The 21,224-nt window shown below is 42.0% G+C and overlaps 1 protein-coding gene across 7 annotated transcripts in view; it reads left to right on the top strand.

Annotated features, from left to right (window-relative positions):
* B3GNTL1 (UDP-GlcNAc:betaGal beta-1,3-N-acetylglucosaminyltransferase like 1) overlaps positions 1 to 21,224 on the top strand; it is a 106,893-nt gene that overhangs the window by 18,852 nt on the left and 66,817 nt on the right. The window contains exon 3 of one of the 7 annotated variants that reach the window (XM_043464287.1): positions 16,300 to 16,402. The exons of the other annotated variants lie outside the window; for them this stretch is intronic. The gene's annotated coding sequence lies outside the window, so the exon portion shown is untranslated. The remainder of the gene's footprint in view (positions 1 to 16,299; positions 16,403 to 21,224) is intronic. 7 annotated transcript variants of the gene reach the window in all.

Genomic DNA, 21,224 nt, shown 5'->3' with positions numbered 1-21,224 from the left:
ACATTTTAGTGTAGTTCTTTAAAATCATTGTTCTAATATGTTACAATCAGTCTCTCAGGTTGCTAAGTTGTTTCTGTGTAATTGCTGTAGCGCCTATTGAGTGGATTGATTTTTGATAAATGGGGTTACATAAAAACAGAAAATTGCACAACAGAGAAATATATAGACAAAGTGAAGATAAACTAAGAAGGTTGTTGACCAACCCAATACTTAAAAGATTAATCGCCTTTAATAGAAATAATTCATGCAAGTTGGTGAGAAAACATAAAGAATAATGAGTAGTAGATAAACAGAAAAGGACAGGAGTGGAGACTTTCAAAGGTAGATATGCAAACAATGGTTTTAAAAATGTTACATCATTTGCGATCAAACATGAATTAGTTTGGTACTACTTTTTTTTTTATAGCTAATTAATTTATTTTACTTTACAACATTGTATTGGTTTTGCCATACATTGACTTGAATCCACCATGGGTGTACATATGTTCCCCATCTTGAACCCCCTGCCCACCTCCCTCCTCATCCCATCCCTCTGGGTCATCCCAGTGCGCCAGCCCCAAGCATCCTGTATCATGCATCGAACCTGGACTGGCGATTCGTTTCACATATGATAATTTACATGTTTCAATACCATTCTCCCATATCATCCCACCCTCACCCTCTCCCACAGAGTCCAAAAGACTGTTCAATACATCTGTGTCTCTCTTGCTGTCTCGCATACAGGGTTATCGTTACCATCTTTCTAACTTCCATATATATGTGTTAGTATACTGTATTGGTGTTTTTCTTTCTGACTTACTTCACTCTGTATAATAGGCTCCAGTTTCATCCACCCTATTAGAACTGATTCAAATGTATTCTTTTTAATGGCTGAGTAATATTCCATTGTGTATATGTACCACAGCTTTCCTATCCATTCATCTGCTGATGGACATCTAGGTTGCTTCCATGTCCTGGCTATTATAAACAGTGCTGCGATGAACATTGGGGTACATGTGTCTCTTTCAGTTCTGGTTTCCTCAGTGTGTATGCCCAGCAGTGGAATTGCTGGGTCATATGGTACTACTTTTAAAAATCAAATTAACCAAGTTCTCTAAACATATAGATACTCAGTGTTTGGAAATGCTGTGTGAACTGGTAACGTTGACAGCATAATTTTGCATTTTGTACTAAGAACTTTAAAAAGGCTTATGCTCTGGACCCTGAATTTCACTCTAGGTATCCTTGAAATTCTGAAAAAGATAATATGTACAAAGAAGCTTTAGTGTTATTAATTGTGATGGAAAATTAGTTAATGGAAACAAGTTAATACTGGACAGTAGAATAATGGTAAAGTGAATTGTGGTCAATCTGTATGAGAAAATTACTGTAATGTTCATAAAGAATTTTTAATAACATGACAAATGATGATTGTGAGTGAAAAAAGAACCCATAATTGTATCTGTTGTGTATACTCATGTGTAGATTTTCTTTTTAGTGACACCCTGAGAACATTTATCTGTAGGTAGCCTTCCCTTGGACCCCTCCAGGCCTGGGGGCCCAGGGTGGGGCTGCACTCCTTTTGTCTGACCTCTGCCCTTGGGGCTCCTTTTCCTCTCTCTGTCTGTTTTGTTTCTCTGATTTTTGACCTTTGTGGTTTTGCATCTGGATTCATCCTGGTGCTCTACCTCGAACACCTGAAATTGGACCCTGGGCTCCATACTTGCAGCCCTTCCCCTTCTCTGAAGTGCAATGTAAGGCAGTCGTTTTCTCCTCGTGACAGCTGTGTGGTATCCCATAGGCTCTGAGCAGAAATCCTAGTCCATTTTCCAGTTTCCATGGTAATTCCTTTCCCTCTTTGTGAACGTAGGTCCCCGGGTCTCAGGGGCACAGAACTGGATGAACCCTGACCCTGGGTTCAGGACACATCCTGGTTGCTGGTCCGTACATCCATCTCCTTATTTGTTTCTGTGCCCATGTTTCTTTTGCTAACACTCAGCACCCGTAATCTTGCTGTCCAAGACTAGTGCTAACTCCTGCTCCAACCTTATTTACACTGCCTTCCATTCCTGGCGACCACCATACAATGCCCTGTCGCCACCCTCTGCTGAACTTTTTGGTGTCTAAGCAAATCTGAAAAAGAACCAATTAAAAATTTGTAGTTGTATTTAACTTTATAAAAAGGGTACCAGGCTGTATAAAATATTTTGGAACTTTTAAAGCTTATATTGTTAAGGTCCATCCATATTGTTGCACATCATTATAGTTCCTTCTGTTTTGTTTTGTTTTTTCTAATTGAGAGAGAATTCTTATACAGTGAAATGCAAGATTTTCATTTTGCATCAAAATGTGAAAATGGCGTACAAAATGAGCAATGTGAGGGTTCTGACACCTGTACACACCCCTGTCACTCACAGCCAAATTGGAGCAGATGATGATTGCATCAACCAGAGCTGCTCCCATACAGAGGCCGCGAGGTGTGAGCCCCTGCATTTAGCATCCACACCACGTCGTGGTCACCTGTGACTGTGAGTGCTGGCGGGCTGTTCTCTGTTTTAATCAGTGGTATGAAGGTACCATGCTGGTCATGCTACTACTGGTCAACATTCAAGCAGTTACTAGTTTGGGTTATTTTAATAAAAGGGCCATAAACATCCCGATGTCAGTGTTCCTGTGGGTGTGTGTTCTGTTTCTCTTGGGAAGATAAAAGGCTCGGGGTTGAGGAACCACAGGTAAAGTAGCACATCTGTCTGCAGTGTGGCCCTTCCTGTCTGCTCCACATTCTCCCAGCACTGATGAGTCGGCCTTGGCTTCAACCCCTCTAGCAGAGTCGAAGTGCATCTCATTTGTTTTCAGTTACATTCCCTGATGGCTAGTGATGTTGAGCACCTTCTCATCGGTTTACGGGCCATTCATAAATCCTCTTTTGTGAGATGTTGAAATCTTTGCCCATTTAAAAAAAAAACTGGATTGTCTTATTTGTTGTCAATGTTTGGTATGTGTTCTGGATACAAGTCCTTTGTCAGATACCTGCTTCCTGAGTGTTTTCTCCCCATGTGACTTGCCTTTTCATATTTTAATGGTGTCTTTTTGATAAGCCAAAGTTTTAAATCTTGATGAAGTTAAAATCACTGATTTTTCTCTTCTTATAGTTAATTTTTTTTTTTCTGAGACATCTCTGCTTGCCGCAAAGAAGTTATTCTCTTGTTTTCTTATTTTTATGTTTAGACCCATTATCCACTTTGTGTTCATTTCTGTGTCTCCTGTGGTAGGAAGCAGGGGTTAATTTTTTCATATGGATATTAAGCTGCACCAGTGTTGAAGAGACTTTCTTTTCGCGGTTGTATTGCCCTGGTGCTTTGTTGAGAATCAATTGGCCGTGTCAGTGTAGGTTTATTTCCAGACTTTCTGTTCCGTTCTGTTTCTCTATTGTCTGCAGCTCATTCATTCGTCTGCTGTACAACATTCCACTGGGCAAACACACTGCGCGTATTCACCCGTGCTCCCACTGACGGGCACCCAGGCCGTTTCCACACTCTTGCCCTTGTGCATAGCTGCTGGGGATGTTCTTGCACACACCCCCTGTTGTACACATACGAGAGTTCCTCTGGGGTTCACACCCAGAAGTGAGTGCCCAGGCCTCAGGGGACGAGCAGTTTATCTACAGGAGAGGAGCTGTGTGCTGCCATGTGGCTGGAGACGTGTCCCTCCTGGCAGGTCACTGTGGGCCCCGAGCCTCCCCAGCACCGGGTGCCCTCAGCTCTCAGCTCTCGCCCAGCAGGCGGGAGCAGAGTGGAGCCTCACTCTGCTTTGATGCGTGCGCCCTGATCTCGAGCCATGGTCGGCATCGCCCCACGTTGACTGGCCATGTGGGTTTCCTTTTTTCATGACATGTGTTTGCATCTTTTTGCCCACTTCCCTTTCCAACTGCGAGGAAGGTTGTAGGGATAGTACAGAAAGCTCTGTTTTCGAGGGCAGCACTGCTGACCCAGTCCCCATCATCCCTGAGCCCTTCCGTGTCTATTTCCTGCAAACAAGGACATCTCCTCTGACCCAGAGCAAGGACGTCCTGCCAACAGGTGGCTGGTCCTAGTGCCCGCCTCCGTCACAGTCACCTAAGGCCCCAGAGTCCATGTTGCCTTTACCTGTGAGTCTCTCATCTCCTCATCTGGAACATTCTGCAGGCCCTCCCTGACTTTCTTCATCTTGATGTTTTCATAGATTCCCAGGCACTTTTGTAGAATGCCCTTTAAACTGAGTGATGGTGTTGGGCCAAGTGTCTGTCCAGAAATCTCAGAAGGGGCACTGCCTTCTTCTCGCTGTCTCCTTGGGTACCTGTGAATTGTGCCCCAACCCTGAGGAAGCCCTCTGGTCACTTGATGAAGAAGGCGTCTCCTATGTGGGATGGCCCACAGGGCCTCCTGTAGAGACCTCTCCTTTGGCCTGGCCTCCCTTGGGCAGGGGGTGTGGGAAGTGGGCCTCGGCGCCCTGAGCATGTGCTTGCCGGGAGAAGGCGGTTGTGGTCTCCAGCGAACACCGGGCTTGAGCCTGCCCAGTGTGTTCTGTCTCCGTGCGGGAGTCATGCCAGCGCAGCACGCCCACAGCCTGTGTCAAAATGGACCGTTTCTGCGTAAGGGTTGGGTTCATGAGGCCCCTTTGCTGGGGCACTGAGGTTGTATTTTGACTTGTTAGCTTCCTGGGATGCAGTCTGGTGACTGTGTCTGGATTCAGAACGTATTTCGTTAGGAGCAGTAGCATAGCTGGAGGTCAGCTCCCATGCTGCTCCTGGACCAGGGCTCATTCATTCAGCAGATCGCTACCTGGATGTGCCAGGTGCCTCAGCGGGTGCAGGGCATACAGCAGCGGTCAGATGGAGACAGCGAAGGCCAAAGCTCAGGCGACTTCAGATCCTGAAGGCGCTGCCTCCCCAGCCTCCCCTGACAGCAGCTGCTGTGCCTCCCGCGCCCACACACCCCCCGACCCCAGGCCCTGCCATTTCTCTGCCTCTCAAGTACTTGCCTGGCCTACCGTCCCCTCTGGCTTCTCAGTGATACTCTCACCCACTGCATGGTGGTGGGACCTGCCTGCGTCTGGGATGTCCCTGCCCCTGCACTTCACTTCTGCACGCAACGTTTATCACCTTCAGTGCTGTGTCCTTTATTATCGTCTTTGTTTGCCTTCCCTCGTAGAATACCAGCTCCACACCGGAGGGAGGAGGGCTTGTTTTTTTCCCTGATGTTTCTGAAGCACCTGGAACTTGGCAAATAGTAGATACTAATAGATGGTTGTGAAATGATTGAGTGGGGTTTGGGTTTATGTGTTCAATGTAAATGGTTATGTTAGATTGAATTAGTTACTTCTGTACACTTATCTTGGAACCCAGCCATCCTGTTGGCTGTCATTTCCACGGAGAGCGATCTTCTGAGTCTGTTTACAGATGGACTTTCAGCGCCCATCGCTGTAGTGCAGTCCTTCAGAGAGCGTGCTGTTAGTAGCTGTCCTATAGGCTGCTGCCTGAGGGCCAGCAGTGCCTTTCGAGTGGGTTGGAAGGGCCACCCGGGGCAACCTCGGTGTCACTCCCAGTCCCCGATGTGTCCAGGGATATTCATCTTGGAGAGAAAGTGAGTCACACAAAGATCCCAGTGGTCTCAGAGGGTGTTTCGGGTGAGCAGGAGTTTGATGCCCATCCCCTCGTGGGAAGGTGAAGTCCTCAGGGACAGTCCCGCCAAACCTGAGAGGCAAAGCACAAAGCTCGGGGACACAGGGACTCGCCCCAGAGGGAACCCGGGCAGCAGGCCTGGCACCTCCCACGGGGGCTCGAGGGCTCCGTCTACAGCCTTCAGACAGAACCCACTCTGTGACCTGGGCACTGCTGTCAGGAAAGAAATTCCTACTTAGAAGGGGGTGTCTTTGTCCTTTCCTAAACATGTGTTTTGCGTTTGCTTACATCACCTTTGATTTCTTTCATCAACATCTTGTGGTTTTTCACAATACAGATCATGTACATATTTTGTTAAATTTGCACAAAAATATTTCATTTCCTTTGGAGCACCTGTTCATGAACATAGCATCTCTAATTTCTGTGTTCATTGTTAGCATCTAGAAGTGTGATTATTTTATCTGTTGATTTTGCAGAACTCACTGGCTCTAGGTTTTTAGAGTAGATTCCTGAGGGTTTTCTAGATGGACAGTCACATCCTCTGCAAACACGGGGCAGTTTTATTTCTTCCCCTCTGATCTCGATGCCCTTTTCTTTGCCTTCTTGCCTTATTGCTCTGGCTGGAACTTCTGTGTGTGTGGAGCAGACATCCTTACCCTCTCCTGACCTGGGAGGAAGCACCAACCTTTCACGTTGTGTGTTGTCTTCTATTCGTAACGTGCTCAGAATTTTTATCCTGTGGAAGGTGTTGGATTTTGTCGCATGCTTCTGTATCAGTTGAAACTTGTTGGTTTTTAAAATATGGTTGTTACTGAAGATTTATAAGATTTTTTTCCATCTTCTTGGAATTTGGGAATTTTTCCCTGTGTGTCAGGAATCATTTCTGGAATATGGTGAGCTCTTTTAAAATGCAGACTCAAGGTTTTTTTCAAATGAAATGAAATTTTCTGTGTTGGCTGTTAATTCCTTCCTTGTGCCTTGTTTCTTTCTTTGGCTTCCAGTGTTTGAATGCTGGGTCTTATCATTTGCTCACTTCCCTCTTGATTTCTGTTTCTCTGTAACTTTGCATTTTATAGTTTGACCCTCCAGTTCATTTACTCAGTTGTGAGCTGTGACCACCCATTCTGTCTTCACCTTTGCTGTTAGAAGTCAGATATATACTTTCCATTCCTCCACGTCCGCGGGCGCCTTTGAGAGCTCCTCTTTTTTGTGTTTTTCTCCAGCAACTCTGGAGGGCTGCCGCTTTGTTTTGTGCCCTGGGTCCTCTCAGGTTCATTGATGGTTGTTATGGCTCTCTGCTCCCTTGGAGGCCAGACCACATGGTCCAGGGACCATGGCAGCAGGTGAGCCAGGAGGTGTGGGGCCTCCACTCCTGGGATTGAGCCCTTCTGTCCACAGGTAGGTCGTCTCTGCTGGGTCTGGGAGAGACCTGTTTCCAGGTGTCCTATGTTTCTGGCCAGTTCAAAACCCAGCTCTCTCCCAGCCTCAGGGGTGAAGAGAAGCTTAATCCTTTGGCATCGCTTTTCCCTAGTCCTCGAGCAGCTCTGCAGACATTCCTGGTGTGCATGGGCACGACGGCCCTCCCCAGGGCATCTGCGGCTCTGTAGGCTCCTGGAGCTTGTGGTCGGTCCTGGGGCTGCTGGCTATTCTCCCCGAGAGTTCCTGTGCAGTTGTGGCCTTTCGTTGCTCTCTGGGCTGGCCATTGTGTTCCAGGAGAGACTGTTCTGGACCCTCATGTTCTTGGCTCTGTGCCACCCTGCCCCCACCTCGTCACCTCTGGGTCTGAAAGGAGATGTGGGACAGGGGGGCCCTGTCCAGCTGAGTCCTCCCTGTGCCATGCCCACCTCAGTCTGGCTTTTTTAATTTACAGGATCAGAGAAGGAACTGGGTTACAGGATCGGGGGAAGGGAGGTCTTCTAACTAACCGATTTACAGGTGACTGGAAAAGTGATTTCAGCCTCTTTTGCCATTAAACATTTTTTCCAAACTTCTGGTAAGTGGAAATATTGGCTGGTGTAGATATTAGTGGTTTGTACTTCTATTTCCCCTCCAACTCTTCACTGCGCTTGTGGGGAGGGGGAGGAATGTGGACATAGAAGGGAGAGGAGTGAGTGCCTCCTGCCACGTACCTCCTGGGAGTGGAACACGAGACCACGCACTTTACTTTGAGGTTTCTTGAGAGCAAAGCTTTTGACCACAGGGCATGGTGGTTCCCACAAGGCTACTGAATAATGTTATTTTCACTATATTTGGAATGGCACACTTGCCAGTAACTTATTAAATGCAGATGTTGCCAACCGAGTGAGGAACTTTGTTTCTCCTGTCTCTACAACACATGCCACCTTACTTCTTTAAAAAATTTACTGAAGTGTAGTTGATTTACAATGTTGTATTAATTTCTACTATACAGTAAAGTAACTGTATATGTATATATATATTCTTTTTCATATTCTTTTCCATTATGGTTTATCATAGACTATTTAATATAGTTCCCTGTGACCACCTGATTTTTCTGTTTGACTTGACAATTTTAGTATGGGATCATTCAGAAAAGAATATTGTTACCAGCTAAAGAGAATCTGCTACAACTTTAGAAAGCAGTTGAGAAATGTTGTGTGTTCAGGTCTGGAACAGTTGGAGGCTGCTGAATTTCAGCTCCACGGGTAAGCGTTGCTGCCCCTCAACCCCAAGCAGGAGACACATTGCTTGGAAGCCCCAGGAGAGGGGCAACCAGGCCGGGAAGAGCCAGAGCATGAGGCGCTGGGGACCCTCCAGCTCCCGTCTCTTGCCACCTCACTGTCCCTGAGTCCTCTCCCCTGTCTTCTAGCTGCTGGTGCAGAGGAGGTTGTGTGTTTTCATATGAATATGTTTATTATTGAGCTGAACTTCAGTGGTTTTCACATCAAAGATACTTCTGCCATGTTTTAAAGTTATACTTTGATTTGAAAACCACTGAAGTTCAGCTCAATTATAAACATCTAAACACACCACTCACTTTCCTTTCTGCTCCCCCTTGTCTCTTCTTTCCTTAGAGAAAAATTATGGACTTGTGTGGACCCAAGACCTGAAGGGTATCAGTTAGCTCAGGAGCAGGGCCATGTGCTTTAGTGATGGCTGTTTCCCAGAAAGCTCAAGCAGCACCCCTGGGAAGTAGATTAGGCTCTTGGTTTATTGAGGGGGAGAGGGAGGGGTGACCCCTTATTTGATGGCAGCTGCAAATTGGTAAAGATCCATGTGTATAGACTCTTCTACTCCTGTTCTTTGAAAGACGAGATAGTCATTCTTAACACTCCTGTTCAGAAGGGTTTTTCTCGAACAGAGGGAAGACAGAGAAGAGTTGAAGAAAGACCTGAGAAATCTTGGCACCCTTGCTACTCACACTTCCTCAACGTCAGTCACTCAGCTCCCTACATATTCTTGTTTTGTCAGCACCATCACCTGTTGTGCCTGGAAAGCTGTAGTTCTTGCCAAGTGCCACCGGACTTGATGTTTTAAAAGAGAAGATGCTTTAGACACTAGTGAGCTTTTGAGATATTTTTTATGTGTGTAGAGTGTTTTCATTTTAAGGCTTGGGGAAGGGAAGTGACCTCCGGGTATTTATTGGGCTGCTCCTCCCCAGCGCTGGTTCCAAAACCTGCTGGCCAGGGAGAGAGCCTGCTAGAAATGCAGATTTGGGGCCCATTGCTGCAGGGGCTCAGACTCCAGGTCTCCTCAGCAGACTTGGCTTTAAGGAGCTCCACAGTGGTTCTTCTGTATCCAGCCCTGGTGGCATCCATGTTTTTATTCCCAAGTAGGTTGGTGCTGGACCGTGTTGTCCCAGGCACTCCATCCACTGGGCTCCTGAGGTCTGAGTGGTCATCTTGTCCACTGCCGTGTCTGGCCCTTACTGCCAGTTTCACTGTCCCTCTCTATCTTACCAAACTGTGGGCACTGTGAAAGCAGAAGCCTCTGCCTCCTGCAGTAGCGTCCTGGGCCTGGTGGGCACTAAATTCCAAGCTTCTGCCCTGCAGAGCCTACCACCAGGGTGGACTTGCAGAGAGGTGGCAGAGTTGTAAGGAAAGATGGTGTGGATTCCACCCCAGAGAGGGCACCATCTGCTCTGCATGCGTGTGCTCTGGGAGGACCAGGACCACGGACAGTGCCAGGCGTGTCCTCCCCCCTCCAGACTCCCTCTGCCCGCCTTCCTGCCAATCTCCTGTTGGTGGGAGGGGATTCTTGTCTTCTTTCCCAAAGGGAATTCCTTCCTCCACCCACCCAGGACAGAGCAAGAAGCAGGGGCAGGGGCATTGGCAGCACGTAGGTTTTGGGTTCTGTTGGGAGCGCTGTCAGCAGAGAGAAATGCACAACTTGAATTTTTTTGTATATAGTAAAATTGCATGTTTGATTCTAAGTTATTTTTGTGTTTTTCTTATGCCATAATTATAGCTGTTGAAATATTATATATGCATATAGATAGAGACTAGAAGGGAACTTAGAATGGTGAAAATAGTATGTTCAGAGGATGATGATAATGTGTAATATATAATACTGAGCATTTCTGGTATTACTGCTGTGGAGCTTATGCAATAAACCCAGAATTATAATATTTTCAAAAAGTGTCATGGAATGAACTCAGATTAATTTTTTTCTAAACACTGAGTGTACTTTTTGGTGGGTTCCAGCAGCCTCCTGTTGGTGGTTGTTCATTAGACAGTTGCAATTTTGGTGCTGTCACAGGAGATGAGTGCACGTCCTTCTACTCCACCATCTTGAACCGGAAGCCCAACACTGAGTGTACTTTGTTAGAGACATTATACTTTAAAAGGGCTTCCTTTGTGGCTCAGCTGGTAAAGAATCGGCCTGCAATGCGGGGGACCTGGGTTCAGATCTCTGGGTTGGGAAGATCCCCTGGAGAAAGGAAAGACTACCCACTCCAATATTCTGGCTTAGAGAATTCCATGGACTGTATAGTCAATAGGGTTGCAAAGAGTTGGACATGGCTGAGTGACTTTCACTCACTTACCTTAAGAATCAGTATTACTGGAATAATACTTACATATAACAAAGTACACTCATTTAAGTGTACATTCCATAAGTTTGACAAATGTATACACACATATAAAAACCAACTTAGTCAAGTTTAGAATGTTTCCATTGCCATAAAAAGTTTCCTCATGCCTCTTTGCAGTCATTCTCCCATGCCTTGAAGCAACCACAAATGCGATTTCTTTAGGTTAGTGATCTAATTATATTATTTGTTCTTTCAGTACATTAGATTTTTACCCCCATTCTAGAACTTCATGTAAATGGAATCATACAATATGTACTCTTGTGGTTGGCCTTTGTTGGCTCAGCGTAAGTTTTTGAGATTTATCAATATTGTTTCTTATACCAGTAATTGAGTCTTTTTATTGCTGACTAGTGTATCCTAATGCATGGATAAACCACAAATTGTTTATATATATATATAGTCATCCATTGATGGACATTTAGGTTGCTTCCTATATTTGGCTATTATGAGTAAAGATGCTATGAAAATTTGTATACAGGTCTTATCATGGACATATGTGCTCATTTCTCATGGGTAAATATCTAGAGATAGATTGCTGGATGATATAATACATGTACATTTAACTTTGGGAGAAGTTTCAAAACTATCTTGCAAAGAGACTGAAATCATTTTATACTCCCACCAGCAACTTGTGGGAGTTGTTTTCCTACCAGAAACAGTAGTTTCATGTTCTTCCAACACTTGGAATTGTCTGTATTTTAAATTTGAGCCCTTGTAGTATACATGTGTTTCTATCTCATTGTTTTAGCTTGCATTTCCCTGATGTCTAAATATGTTGAACATTTATTTGGGTGCTTAGTGATCATGCTGGAGAATCCCTTGGACAGAGGAGTCTAGGTTGCTTCCATGTCCTAGCAATTGTAAAAAGTGCTGCAATGAACATTGGGGTACATGCATCTCTTTTAACCCTGTAGCAGGTTTAGTGATAAAGCTACAGAATCATTTAATTGAAAAAAAAAATCAGGTATTGTAAATCCTCCAACTTTGCTCTTCCTTTTCAAAATTGTTTCAAATCTCTTTAGCTTTTTTGGGATTTCTGCAAAATTTTAGAATCAGCTTGTCAAGTCTGCTTGGATTTTTTTATTGAATTGCATTGAATTTATAGTTCTGTTTGGGAATCTTAATATTGAATTTTCTAATCTATAAACATGGTATATCTGTCAGTTTATTTGGGCCTTCTTAAGCTACTCTCAGAAATATTTTGTAGTTTTCGATATACAGGTCTTACATAAATTTAACAAAATACTTCCCAAGTATTTTATGAGTTTTGATGCTAACAAAAATGGTTCATCTCCCAGTTTTATTGCTATAAAGATACTATTAATAAATTACCTTATTTGTTTTAGTTGGTTTTGTTTTGCCTTTTGTTTTTTCACTTAAGAACTCACTGTTTAGTGACCATGGTATCTGTGAATAGAGACTGCCTCTTTCTCTCTGGCCCACATGCTTTTCTTCTTTGTTCTTGGCCCAGTGTCCTGGCTGGGACGCCCCCATGCAATGTCAAATAGGAATGGTTCTGGTGACAGTCCTTGTCATGTTCAGATTTTAATTTGTTTCATCATTTACATCATGGGAAAAAAACACACATAGAGAGGAACATAAAACACAAATGTACAGCTCAGTAAATTATCATAAGGCAAATATTTCTGAACTAGGATAGAAAATAACCACCTCAGAAGCACCTTTCTTGCCCTTTCACAGTTACCTTCTTCGTCCTCCCCAAAGCTAAATATTGCTCTGCCTGTTTTGGAAGATTTTATAAATGGAACCATGTATAATCTTCCATGTCTGGCTTCTCCCACTCTGTGGCTTGTTTTTTCACTCTCTGAAAGCTGTCTATTGATGAATAGAATTCTTTAAGGAGTTCTAATTTAGTAATCTTTTCCTTTCTGGTCAATGTTTTTTGTCTTCTTCATGAGTTATATTCTCTTACTTGAAGGCCCTGAAGTTATTCTTTGATGTTCCAAATGCTTTTTTTTTTTAACCTTTTCTATTTTGATGTAAACCCCACTTGAAATTGATTTTGCTTATTTCTGTTTAACATATAAACACAGCACAGATCATAAGTGCACAGTCTGTTGAGTTTTGAGGAAGTGAACACTCCAATGCAGCCAATGGCTCAGCCCAGGAATGGAACATGGCCAGTGTCACACATGCCCTCCTGTTCCTTGTCAGTAATTCCCCTCCTCTTCTCCACAAGACAGCTGGGATACTAACACCCGAAGTTAGTCATTTTGACCTTTATGTGATTCATCATGTGTTCTGTGCCTGCCTTATCTCACACAACATTACGTTTTGGAGACTAGTTCACATTATTTCGTGGAATGGCAGTCACTCCTTTTCATTGCTATGTAATATTCCATGATATGAATATACCCAGTTTATCCATTCTGCTGTTTGGGCATTGGGGTGTTTGAGTCATGCTGCCAAGAAATCCTTGTGCTTATCTCTCGTCACACATACGAATGCACATGTAGGGACGGAACTGGAATGTCCTCAGGTGCCTATGTTCGGTTTCGGTGGATGCTGCCAGGCTCCCGTGTTGGCTGGTCAGTTTGCACTCCCTCTAATGAACAGGCATCCTGGCTGATTTGTATCCTTCCTTGCAGCTCTGTGAGCTGACTTTAGTCCAGCGTGAATGTGAGTGTGGCCTGTTTCTGGCCTCTGTGTTCTCTCTAGTTGGGTTGTCAATCTGTCCTTATAGCCTTATAGCCTTATAGAATGTCAATTTCATGCTATATGTTCTCTTGTTCATCTATATAGTAGTTGGCGCTATTTTTAAAAAATCTTTTTGCATTTTTAGGTAGATGTTAGAGTAATTTTATTTTCACAAAATCCGCTTTGAGGATTTTGATTGGATTATATTGAAACAATAGATCAATTAGGTGAGAAAAATTTCTTTACAATATTTAGTCTTCCTAACAATGACTATATGTTTGTTGATTTATTAGATCTTCTTTAATTTATCTCAATAGCCATGAGAGTTTTCATACAGAGGGCTTACAGTCCTTTGTTAAATTAATTCCTTGATATTTGATTTAAAAAAAAAAAACATTTTTATCAGTTCTCTTGAGATGCAGTTCACATAAAACCCACCCATTTAAAGTGTACAATCCAACGGTTTTCGGTATATTCACAATGTTGTGCAACTGTCACCACAATCTAATTTTAGACTTTTTCCATCACCACAAAATTAAACCCCGTACTTATTAGTAATCACCCCTCATCCCCCCAGCTCCTATCTGTGGGCAGCCACCAGCCTCCTTTCTGTCTCTCTGGATTTGCCTGTTCTGGACATTTCATATAAATGGAATCTACATAACGTGGTCTCTATGAATGGCTCCTTTCACTTAGCGTGATGTTTTCAGGGTTCGTCATGTTATAGCTTGTGTCAGTACTACATTTCTCTTTATTGTTGCGTAGCAGTCCTTTGTATGAATATACACTTTATCTGTTTACTAGTTGATGAACATTTGGGTTGTTTCCACTTTTTGACTGTTATAAATAATGCTGCTATAAACATTCCTGTACAAGTTTTTGTGTGGCTAGGTGTTTTCAGTTCTTCCTAGAGTGGAATTGTTGGGTCATGTGGTAACTCCATGTTTAACATTTTGAGGAACTACCATAATGTTTTCCAAAGTGACTATACCACTTTACATTCTCACCAACAATATATGAGAGTTATTTGACCTTTCTTGATACTACTCTAAGAGGCATCATTGTACATATAAAGAAATTATTTCTTGATCTTGTATCCAGAAACCTTATTAAATTCATTTTTAATTCTAATATTTCTCTGTTGATTATTTTGGGTTGTTTATGTAAGCAATCATTTTTCCTCTTTCTACTAAGCCTTGTAACTTTTATTTTTAATACTTATTTATTTGGCTGTGCTGGGTCTTCGTTGCGGCATGCAGGATCTTTAATTGTACCACGCAAACTCTTAGTTGTGGCATGTGGGCCTCCTGCATTGGAAGCTCAGAGTCTTAGTCACTGGACCACCAGGGAAATCCCAAGCCTTGTATCTTTTATTTCTTTTTTTCTACTCAAGTCTCCAGTGAATTGTTAAATAGAAATCATGATAATAGGCATTCTTGTCTCCCTTCACAATCTGAAAGAGAGAGCTGAAATCTTTCACTGTTAAGTATAATATGTTGTTTACCATAGTTTTTTTTTTTTCATATATAGCCTTAATAAATTCTCTTCCAAAAGCCAAAGAAATATAGGATACCCTGAGACAGAAAAAGGGTACTGGGTTTGGGTGGAAATGCTTCAGAAAAGTGCCATTTCTGTTTCCCTCCATTTTAACTGCTCTCCCCGAACTGTGAGCTCCATCCTGCAGTGGTCATCGTCCCTCTGTGGTCATCACTCACAGGACTTCCTTTCAGGGTCTCTCCTTCAGCTAAATGCAGTAACACTCACCTCTGCAGTAGACTAAAAGATCTTAAATGTCAGGAAGGATGTTGTGTCTTTAGGGTGGTACTGGTTAGTGCTGGATATAGAATTTGCAAATGTTTTCTCCCAGTCTATGATAGTCTTTTTACTTTCTTGATAAATTTATACCTAAATTAAAACACAAAATTTTTAACTTTTGAAGAAGCCCAGTTTGTCAGTTCTTTTTCATTATTTGTGCTTTTGTTGTCATATCTAAGAATTCTTTGCTTAATTCAAAATAACTAATATTTGCTCCTAAGTTTTTTCTCAAGATTTTTTTAGTTTTAGCTCTTACATTCAAGTCTGTGATCTATTTTGAGTTAATTTTTTTTTGTGTGTAGGGTCTTATTTACCTTTTCCCTGTGGTGATCCACTTGTCTAGCAGTTTGTTGAAAAGACTATTTTATTCTTGTTGAACTGCCTTGAATCAACCATAATTGCAAAGGTATTTCTCTGTTCTCAATTATGCTTTACTGATCTCTGTTTACCTTTAGGTCTCCACTGTAGCTTTCCAGTAGTGAGTTTCAAAGTCAGAAAATGTGCAGAAGCTAACACAATTGTTGTAAAGCAATTATATTCCAATTAAAAAAAAAGTCAGAAAGTATAAGTCCTCCAATATTTCTTCCTTTTTCAACATTGTCTCCATTCTGGATCTTTTATATTTCCAAATGAATTTTAGGGTCATCTTGTCATTTCTACAAAAGAAGCAAATTGAGATTTAGATTTCAATTATATTGAGTCAGTAGGTCAATTTGGGGAGAATTGCTTTGCTGAGGAATTGAGTTTTCCAATCCATGAACATGGGATGTCTGATCTGTTTATTTAGGTCTTTAATTTCTTTCAGCAGAGCTTTATAATTTTTACCATACGAGTCTTATACTTCCTTTGTTAAATTTATACTTCAGTATTTTGTCCTTTTGATGCTATTGTGAATGTATTATTTTCTTAATTTTATTTCGGATTGTTCAATGCCAATATATAGAAATACTATTGATTTTTGGTATCTTTGTATATTATGTGACCTTGCTGAACTTGTTTGTTAATTCTAGTAGTTTTTTTGGTGGATCTCTTATGGTTTTCTAAATACAAAATCTTGTTGTCTGCAAATGGAGGCAATTTTTCCCTTTCCAATCTGGATGCCTTTTATTTCTCTTTCTTGCCTGATTGCACTGACCAGACATCAATACAGAAGTCACAGGTGCAGATATCTTCCCTGTTTCCAGCCTTGGGGAAAGCATTCCATCACTCACCATTAAGATGTGGCTGCAGGGGTTTTGTAGGTGAGTTTTATTGGGTTGAGAAAGTTCCTTTCTTCCTACTTTGTCAATAATTTTTATCATGAATGAAAAGTGAAAGTGAAAATCACTCAGTAATGTCCGACTCTTTGGGACCCCAGGGAATTCTCCAGGTCAGAATACTGGAGTGGGTAGTTCCCTTCTCCAGGGGATCTTCCCAACCCAGGGATCAAACCCAGGTCTCCCGAATTACAGGCAGATTCTTTACCAGCTGAGCTGCCAGGGAAGCTCAAGAATATTGGAGTGGGTAGCCTATCGCTTCTCCAGCAGATCTTCCTGACCCAGGAATCGAACCGAGGTCTCCTGACTTGCAGATTCTTTACCAGCTGAGCTATCAGGGAAGTCCATGAATAACCATTAGATTTTATGAAATGCCTCTATGCACTTCCTGAGATCACCATGTAGTGATTCTTTTTTTCTTTCAATATGATCTGTGGCATTAATTGGCTCTCAGATAGTAAAGCAACCTTGCATTTCTGGGATAAATCCCACCTGGTTATAGTGTATAATTCTTTTTATATCTTGTTGATATTTTGTCAAGGACTTTTTCATCTATATCCATGTGAGATATTGTCTGTACTTTTCTTGTGATGTTATTTTTTTCGGTATCAGGTAATATGAGCCTCAAAGAATGAGCTGGGAAGTAATGCTTCCTCTTCATTTTTCTGGGAGACTTTGTAAAGGTGGGATGTTCTTTATTCTTTGAATGTTTATAGAATTCACCATCTGAGTTTGGACTTTTTTGTGTGGAGATTTCAAATTACTAGTTTTTTTTTTTTTTAACTTTTTATAGATCTATTCAGATTTTGTATTTCTTCAGTCAGTTTTAGTAATTCATGTCTTTCTAGAAATTTGTTCATTTCATCTAAATTTTTGGCATGTAGTTACTTATAGTACTCTCTCATAGTCCTTTTAACTTTTGTGATGTTAGAGCTACTGTCTTATTTTTTCACTTCTGAATCAGTTATTTGTGTCTTCTCTTTTTCTTGGTCTGTCTAGCTCAGGAGTCCACAGACTGCAGCTCACAGGCCAAACCCACTGGCAGCCTGTTTTTGTATGCCCTCTGAGCTAAAAATGGTCTTCATATTTTTAAAGTGTTGTAAAAACAAAACAAAACAAAAAGAATATTGACAGAACCCATATGTGGCAGAAAAGCTAAAATTTTTACTATCTGACCCTTTACAGAAAAAGCTTGTTCATCTCCAGTCTAGCTAAAGGTTTGATAAATTTCTTGATGTTTTCAAAAGACCAACCATTGTTTTAATTGATTTTCTGTTTTTCTTTTTTTTTTTTCCTGCTTCATTGGTTCCTGCTGTAATCTTTATCTTCCTTCTGCTTACTTTTGGTTGACTTTGCTGTGTGTGTGTGTGTGTGTGTGTATGGTTGGTTCCTAAGATCTTTCTTTGTCACTTTAGGCATTAACAGCTATAAAATTTTCTCCAAGAATTGCTATAGCTGGTTTGTATTGTGTCCTGTTTGCATTTTCATTCAAATACCTCAGAGTAGTTTCTAATTTCCTTTGTGATTTCTTCTTTAACCCATTGCCTATTTAGAAGTACATTGTTTATATCCATATATTGGTGGTAGATGTCCCCAAATCCTATTTTTGAATTCTAACAATTTTGTGTGGTAGTGGAACACACTTTATATGCTTCTGTGTGCTGTGCTTAGTCGCTCTGTCGTGTCTGACTCTTCGAAACACTGTGACTGCAGCCCACCAGGCTCCTCTGTCCAAGGGGATTCTCCAGGCAAGAATACTGGAGTAGGTTGCCATGCCCTCCTCCAGGGGATCTTCCCAACCCAGGGATCAAACCCAGGTCTCCCTTATTGCAGGCGGGTTCTTTACTGACTGAGCCACCAGGGAAGCCCAAGAATACTGGAGTGGGTATCCTATCCCTTCTCCGGGGGATCTGATCTTTAAAATTTTACAATCCCTGTTTTGTGGTGTAGTATACAGTCTGTTGTTATTGGGTGGGAGTTCCATAGGTAGACGACAGCAAGTTGATGTTGTTGGGTGGGTGTCCATAGAGCGAAGTCAGCTGGTTGATGTTGTTGGTTGGTGGTGCTAATATCATCTGTAGCTGCACTATTTTGTCAAGTTATTCTGTCCATTCTTTTTTTTATATATTTATTTTTTTTATTGAGGGATAATTGCTTTACAGAATTTTGTTGTTTTCTGTCAAACGTCAACATGAATCAGCCATAGTATACATATATCCCCTCCCTTTTGAACCTCCCTCCCAGCTCCCTCCCCATCCCACCCTCTCCGTCGGTGGATACAGAGCCCCTGTTTGAGTTTCCTGAGCCTCACAGCAAATTCCCGTTGGCTATCTATTTTACATATGGTGGAACTCATTTGAGTCTATTCTGTCCATTCTTGATGGTGGGTTATTGAAGTCTCCAGCTCTTATTGTTGAATTGTTGATTTTTCTCTTCAGTGCCATTCATTTTTGTTTCTTTTTGTCCCACTGTTGTTAGATACATGCATATTTATAGTTGTTATATCTTTCTGATGGATTAACCATTCTGTCAATGTTTAATGTCTCTCTTAGTTTCTTTTAATGTTCTTTGTTTTAAAGTCTGTTTTGATTCATGTTAATAAAACTGCATCTCTCTTATGGTTATAGATGGCTTGGTGTATCATTTACTTTAATTTACTTTAATTTCCATTCATTTACTTTAATGTATTTGTGTCTCTGAACCTGAATTTTTGTCTCTTGTAAATAGCTTATAGGTAGAACTTGGTTTTGTTTTTGTGTTTTTTTTTTTTAATTGCAGTTTGACAACTTTTACCTTTGATTAGAGTTTTGAATTTATTCACATATTTAAGTTTTTTACGATTGGATTTATGTCTGCCATTTTGCTATTTATTTTCTTTTCTGTTTTCTATGACTCATGATTTTTGTTCCTCTGTTTTCTATTTACTGCTTCCCTTTTAAGGAAAATTAAATAGATATTTTCTAGTGTACTATTTATAATAAATTAGTGATTTTTAACTCTTTTAAAATTATTTTCTTAATGGTTGCCCTGGGAAGTCTTTTATTGTCTGTTCTTTTGTGTGTTTTTACTTACAGGTCCCCTTGTCTTTGTGCATTGGTCATTGTATTTGAATACTTCTCTGTGGACTTAATTTGAGGCCATGGATGAAAGTTCTTTGCCTCAGAGATTTTCCTCTTCTTCTGCTAGGTGCCCGGGAGAACCACCATCCTGGGACCCTTGTTATCCTGTTTGAGGCTTCTGGGCCCTGTTAGGCTACATATCTCATTCACCTCTTGAGGAGGTAACCTGCCATGACCTGAGCTCAGAACTGTTGTGGGTTGAATAGCAGGCCCCACCCCCTCTCCCAGTCTTGAGCAGACCCTTGGCTCTGATCTCCATTCCCTGCAGCCTGGGAGGGTTACCAGAACCATGGGTCAGAGTTTAGCTATTTCTTGTAGATCAGTGAGGACTTGAGGGGAGAATTGGCTTGTTTCCTCGCTCAGCTGATGCGTCTCAGAGATTTGGACTCAGTAGTCCCCACCACCTTGTTAACTCTGTTTAAGACTCTTCCAGTATCTTTGGTAACTGTGTGCCATTAGCCTGTCATTTCTGCAAGTGGATGTGGAGGCATTTTGACCTGGGTGTGGGTCCTGCCCTGCCATGACTTAGTTACTCAGGCTAAGTTGCAAATCACAGAAGACAGCTTCTCTCAAGCAGACCCGCTTCCCCTGTGTCTCTGGCTTCGGGAAAATGTAGGTGGGTCATGTACGTGAGTCCCTAACACTGTGCTTTGGAAATTGGCTCTCAGCGTGCAGGTGGGGTTTCCTCTGTTCTCTTCCCTGTCCTTCAGGGTCCTCTGCGTGAAGTGTGCATCCTGAGGTTGAGGTGTGACCAGGGAATTTCTACCTGTGTCTTCAAATCTTGTCCATAAGTCACGCATAAGGAGACTTAACAGAAACCACAACATTGACCTTGCTTTCTTCACAGATCTTCTTGACTGTAGACTGTTATTTCCTTCATGTACAAGTGGTTCCTCCTGCCCCTCACCCATCCTGGGAGTTGGTCATCCCTGGGGGTCCACAGCCTCACTCCCTCAGGACCACCCTCTATTCAGAAGCTACTGAACTCAAAGATGCAGGTTTCTTTTTTTTTTTTTTTAATTAATTGGAGGCTAATTACTTCACAACATTTCAGTGGTGCAGGTTTCTTTTAATTCAGATTCTTTGACCAGATTAGTTTTTCTCTACCCAACATTCTTCTGGTCAGAAAGGGAACAGTGTTTCATCTTGAATTAGTGTTATTTTTATAATACATTGAAATTCTTTCCCCTTGGCTGCCAAGGACATTTCTTACCTGGTTATCATTGTGGAATCTTGCACACTTTCGGCAAATAAATATGGAGGTTTTGAACCCTCCCTCCTGTGGTAGGGAAAGTCTGTCTCCAGATACACCTTGGGATCAGAACATGCAGACTCTGGGTTTTTGTAGTTCATGCTGATGACCTTTTATATGCATCCTGTAGGCCCCCTCCTGTTTGCATTGCAGATACCAGCTGACTTTTATTAAAACCAGCTCCTGGTATTGGGTACCAGCTGTGAGCACAGTGACCTTAACCAGAGTGGGCCCCTCCCTGGGATGGACATCGATGAAAGGCAGTGGGATCACAGCAGAAACACATCTGGGCTTGTTATTAAAATACACATCACTTTTCATGTATAATAAAGATCTTTTCATGCTCCCATCTTTCAGCAAGTTTTTCCTCTTTCAAAATGGTCTTGAGAGAGCAAGGAACTTATCTATAATCTGCAGTCACTGTGCAGCTGAGACA

Source organism: Cervus canadensis, chromosome 1, assembly GCF_019320065.1.
Source record: "Cervus canadensis isolate Bull #8, Minnesota chromosome 1, ASM1932006v1, whole genome shotgun sequence".
NCBI lineage: Eukaryota > Metazoa > Chordata > Mammalia > Artiodactyla > Cervidae > Cervus > Cervus canadensis.
Note: the sequence above shows the minus strand (reverse complement) of the source record. Positions and strands in the feature narration are given on the sequence as shown.